Below are 6,000 nucleotides of genomic sequence, written 5' to 3'. Positions count from 1 at the left end.
AGCATAAGTAGTTTCGCTATACCGAAATTATGAGTATTTCAAAATTTTGATAATTCATAATTCTTAATACATTTGAATAGTTATGAATTGTTTTAACTAATCAGTTATAATTAAAATTATTTTTTAGTTGCGATACAACGTACGTAGATCCATTAGTGTTTTTAATTTTATTTGTATGAAATTTTAAATTAGTATTACCAAAATGATTGTGCTCTATCTAAAAGAAAAATTCTTTATTTGATTTATTTTTAAATTAATTTATTTCTATATGCTAAACCCAGAACCAATTTATAATTTTTTTAATTAAACTGTTCGATAGTATTGTTGAAGTTATTATCATTGTAATTGTGATTTTGTTTTGTTGCGTATTACAATTTTGTTTATGGTAACAATACTTTCCTTTTTTCATCTATCGCGTATTGCCGAATTGTACTTCTTGGACACTATGTATTTATTTTTCTTCGCGATTGTTACATTTATCAATGAACGTCGTATATATTGTATATTATTCTGATAATTTCGCTAGGATGCTGTAGCTGATTGTAATTTTAGAAGGTTCGCCTACTGTGCACCCTTTGTGGCTTTATCACTATCGACATTCATTATGCTTTCTTAGTATTGTTTCTTATGACGTGAAGAAAACGTCACCATAAACTTTGATTTAACATCAAATTATTTGATCTAAATAGAACTATAAGGTTTTCAACTACGGGTTATAAAATTCATTATCAGTTATTTTATACTTATGATCGCATTGGTTTTTTAATTGCAGTATAAAAAAATTATAAAGAATCTTTTATACATTTTCAAATTGTTGACTTATAGAATAATTTTTGATGGATATAAATAATTAAAAAAATTATTACTTTAAACAAATTATAACAATATTTGTTTATAATAAGTTATAAAGAATTTTTTTTATTGAAAATTCTAGTATAAGTATTGAGAAAAAAGTATGGTTTTTCGACTTTTCGTTATAAAGCTACAAAAAAATAAGAAAATCAATTCTTGTCTTTTTAAAACATTTTTTCATTAACTAAGAGAATTATTCAAAATTAATTACTCTTAACCCCTAATATATACCCTTAACCAACTTAACCCAATCTTATACTAGAAACTAGCCATATTCTTGTAAGTTTAAGAGTTTAACCATTTTATATAATATAAAAGTGATTTAAGAGACAGAAAAATAATATAATAAATAACAAACGTACAGACGTATGTACGTCTCCGTTCAATTTGAAGTGAATGCGTAACTCTACAAATGAAGAATTTGAATTATTGAATTATTTAAATTTTAGATAATTCATAATTCTTAATACATCTTAATAGATATTATTTATAACTCGATAGTAATAATTTTAATTACTTTTTTAGAAATTTTACCTAGTACGTAAATATTATTAGTATTTTCAAATTTTATTTGTATGTATAATTTTGTTTTAGAAAATATTTTTTCATAATTTCTAGTAAATAAAACAACATATATTTTTAATAAGATTTATCTTTAAATAAATTTTATCTATAGATATTTGAATGATTTTTACTTTTGTAAATACATCATACATTTTTTATATTACATAAAAAAGCAAATTATTTTGCAAGTATTTCCATATATTAAAATCGAAATTTTGGCGAGTGATTTATAAATTATGACATATGATTCCATTTTTCTTATTAATTAAATATATAAATTATAGAATTTGCAAGAAAATGATTTAATCTTTCCAATATGTATGATGCAGAGAAAATAAAACCTAATAGTATGCGATAAAATTTTGAAATTTGAAATCTTTTTATCAAAAAATAAATATATATCCCGATAAAATATGCAAATGCATTAAGTTTTAAGTTCTGGTAATAATATATATTTAAAGTTGAAGTTTGCAGAGTAGTAAAACAACATTTTTCAGGATATCATGTACCACTTCACTTTACTCACTAAATACTCGTCCGGTTATCAATTTTGGTGCATCGAAATACTACAAAAATATTCTGCTTCAGAATATAAGATTAAAAATGTATATCATTGTTCAGAAAATATAATTTTTAGGTAAGTTATTTCAACAGAAAATTATGTAAAAAAAAATATTTTCAAAAACTATTATACATTTTATATAATGAGTGTTTTTCAATAAAATAATCACCAAGACAGTATAAAGAATATATTTTGTACAAATTAGAAATTAACTAAATAATTATTGCCTACAGTGGTCACAAGTACGTGTTATTTTTTTATATTTTGTTTATGTTTATGGTACTTTGAGTGACAGATGGCTTACAATTTTTTATTAGATATGGGAAATGATATGTTTTTATTTCATGGATTGAATTAGTAAAAATACTCAATAATCTGATAACTGCATAACACTAAACCGAATCATCAGTTTTACTCTTTTATCGTTCAGCACTGATACTGAAAAATGTAGCTATAATTTATACATTCAAATGTACGGTTTAATCAAAACCAATAAGTCGCTACATTTTTGATATAATACTATTTTAATTTTAAAATATTTTTTTTAAAAATGTATCTGCTTTTTATCTAGATAAATACCAAGTATAATTTATCCAATAATGAATACATAGATAATTTTCAACATTATTACAAAAAGAAAATTGTTGATGTTTCGAAATCTGCCAGGCGTCCCGCGACGGCTCAGATTTTTTTTAAAATTACGATAATTAATAAAACGCCTTAATTTATTCTATATATATATATATATATGTTTATTATAAATTTATTACTAGAATTATAATAACTTTTTTCAGCAACCGAAGATGGGAGTAATTATTATATTTTTAAATCAATATTTAATTAGTTTACAAAATTATGGTTAATAAATACCGTTACTTTGAATTGTGATCTAATCAGAATTAGTTTGGTTCTAAGCTACAATATCACAGAATAGATTCAATGACAATATTAAGACCAATAGGTTCTATAAAATACAGTGTTGAGACTTATCTAGATAAAATATATTAACTATCTATTATCTTATCTAACTGTTATCTATATATCTACCTTAGATGAAAACTCCAGTCATCTACTGTAATTTATTTATATATATTTTTATATTGTAGAAATTACTTATTTCAAATTATTATAAATTTTTATTATATTTATGTTTCTGGCAATATATACTATTTTCGTTCGTGTCATCGTCGTCGACGTACGGCGATGATCGGCCGATAACAATTTTTTTTATTATTAGTTATTAGTGTTATTAATCTTTAGTCATTAATCACTATACTCAATAACCTGACTCTATTGTCACATTCGTACCACAAAATACCAAATTCTCAAAGATATGTGGGTAATCAAAATAAATTAAATTATGTTAGGTAAAAATGTAGAAAGTCTAAACTCCCTAGAAGTAACTAAACATAATTATTTCAATGAATTATTTTCAATTCCTTGATTACGCACAATCAATAATTTTTATGTTAATAACTTTAATCCAAAGCAGAAATACATACGTTTGATTTTCAAAATGTAACAACTTTTTAATTATATACAAAACATTAAAATGGAAATTCATTTCGAACACCTTAAATAAATACAAAATGTTATGTACATAATAAGCCTCATACATATTTTTGATCTAATACTATTTTAATTTTAAAATATTGTTTTTAAAAAATTTTCTTTTTTTTATCTACATAAATTCCGATTATTTTTATCCAATAAATAGATAATTTTATTTGAGATTATTTTTATTTTTGTCTAAATAGATTTTCGGTTTACAATGTTAAGAACAATAGGTTCAATATACCTACAATATACATGATTAGATAAATCAGAGATTACCAATAAATAATACCTTATACAAACATGGTTTAATAAATTAGTTCTTATTTAAAGGTTCAACATTGATTAATTTTTGCGAGTTTAAGTAGGTTTTCTACAGAATTTCTTAACATTACGTTTTGATGATTCATATGTTTTGTTGTTATTGATAGACTTCGATTTGTATAGATACGTTAATTATTTTTAACACAATAATCTACCATATTTAGTAGGGCAATAATACATACATTTTAACTAATGTTATTCCTTTTTTTTATATTCTTTCAGGTCAAACAAGTACGTAATAAATTTTATTTTTTAATAAAAAATGTTTATTAAGATTCCAACTTTGATTTTAAACTATGGATGTGACATCGTATAAAAGTGTGACGAAGTGTCCGAGCGGGCTATCGTCGGTTTTGACGCGTGTCGTCGTTGGTTCGAATTCTGGAAATGGGTGGCAACTCAGTCTATCTCTCTGCTGGCGACTGTTTAGGTGACGAGTCTTTCAACCAGGTGTGACTGAAACCTACGTATGCCCAACTAGAAATTCCGCCAAATAATACTCCCGGACATGGCGATACGAATAAAAATGTCATATTCGAATACATCATAACTTTTACCATTTAAAATTGCGACATAGTTACACCTCTAGAGTGAATCATTTGGTTAAAATATTAATTTCTTTGTCGTTCAAACGCAAATTTTGATTTTAAAACGGACTCTTCAAATCTACTTTGCTACATACGCATTAAAGTTCCTTATTTTTCTTCTCATAATAATTATCCATTTTAAGTTTCAATATATAACATAAACTATGGTATACTCATGAACCACAAGAAAGAATGATGAGGAATTCCAATGTTTAATTATTTAACTGTTCCTTTTAATATTGTAATAAATAATAATAAATAAATATTTACATCACTATACTCTGAATTTTTATAGTAATAGTGTCTCACAAATGTTATTGGTGAATTGTTGAAAATTTCGCCTTATTGAACAATATTATGTATTCGCCTTACTTATAATATTGAGAAATAGTATCATAAACTAAAACATTTAATAATTTATTAATAAGTGTTTTTTGATTTGATTTCTAGGATTTACAAGTAAGTGTATGACATTTAAATATATTTTCATAAATTTCATTTGCGGAACTCAGTAGCTCAATTTATGAAATATGTGTTACATAATTTTTATAATAAAACGTCGACGACGATGATCGGCCGATAACAATTTTTTTTATTATTAGTTATTAGTGTTATTCTTTAGTCATTAATCACTATACTCAATAACCTGACTCTATTGTCACATTCGTACCACAAAATACCAAATTCTCAAAGATATGTGGGTAATCAAAATAAATTAAATTATGTTAGGTAAAAACGCGGAAAGTCTAAACTCCTTAGAAGTAACTAAAAATAATTATTTCAATGAATTATTTTCAATTCCTTAATTAAGCACTATCAATAATTTTTATGTTAATAACTTTAATCCAAAGCAGAAATACATACGTTTGATTTTCAAAATGTAACAACTTTTTAATTATATACAAAACATTAAAATGGAAATTCATTTCAAACACCTTAAATAAATACAAAATGTTATGTACATAATAAGCCTCATACATATTTTTGATCTGATACTATTTTAATTTTAAAATATTGTTTTTTAAAAAAATTTCTTTTTTTTATCTACATAAGTTCCGATTATTTTTATCCAATAAATAGATAATTTTATTTGAGATTATTTTTATTTTTATCTAAATAGATTTTTGGTTTACAATGTTAAGAACAATAGGTTCTATATACCTACAATATACATGGTTAGATAAATCAGAGATTACCAATAAATAATACCTTATACAAACATGGTGTAATAAATTAGTTCTTATTTAATTGTTCAATATTGATTAATTTTTGCAACAAAAAATTTGCACGTTTTCTTGAAACATACATTTAATGTTTTTTAAAAATGTTCCAACTGATCGAAAAAAAAATTTAACAACCAGATTTCTACTCTAGAACTTTATGATTATTAATTGATATTTGTATATTTACGTTGAAATAATTTTTTTTTAAAGTTTAAAGTTTAAATAGATTTTCTACAGAATTTCTTAACAATACAAAATTTTGATGATTCATAAGTTTCAGTATTATGATTGGTAGACTTCGATTTGTATAGATACGTTAATTATTCTAAACACC

The sequence above is a fragment of the Rhopalosiphum maidis genome, chromosome 1, assembly GCF_003676215.2.
Source record: "Rhopalosiphum maidis isolate BTI-1 chromosome 1, ASM367621v3, whole genome shotgun sequence".
NCBI classification, from domain to species: Eukaryota; Metazoa; Arthropoda; class Insecta; order Hemiptera; family Aphididae; genus Rhopalosiphum; species Rhopalosiphum maidis.
The sequence above is the reverse complement of the archived record's forward strand: the minus strand, read 5'-3'. Positions refer to the sequence as shown.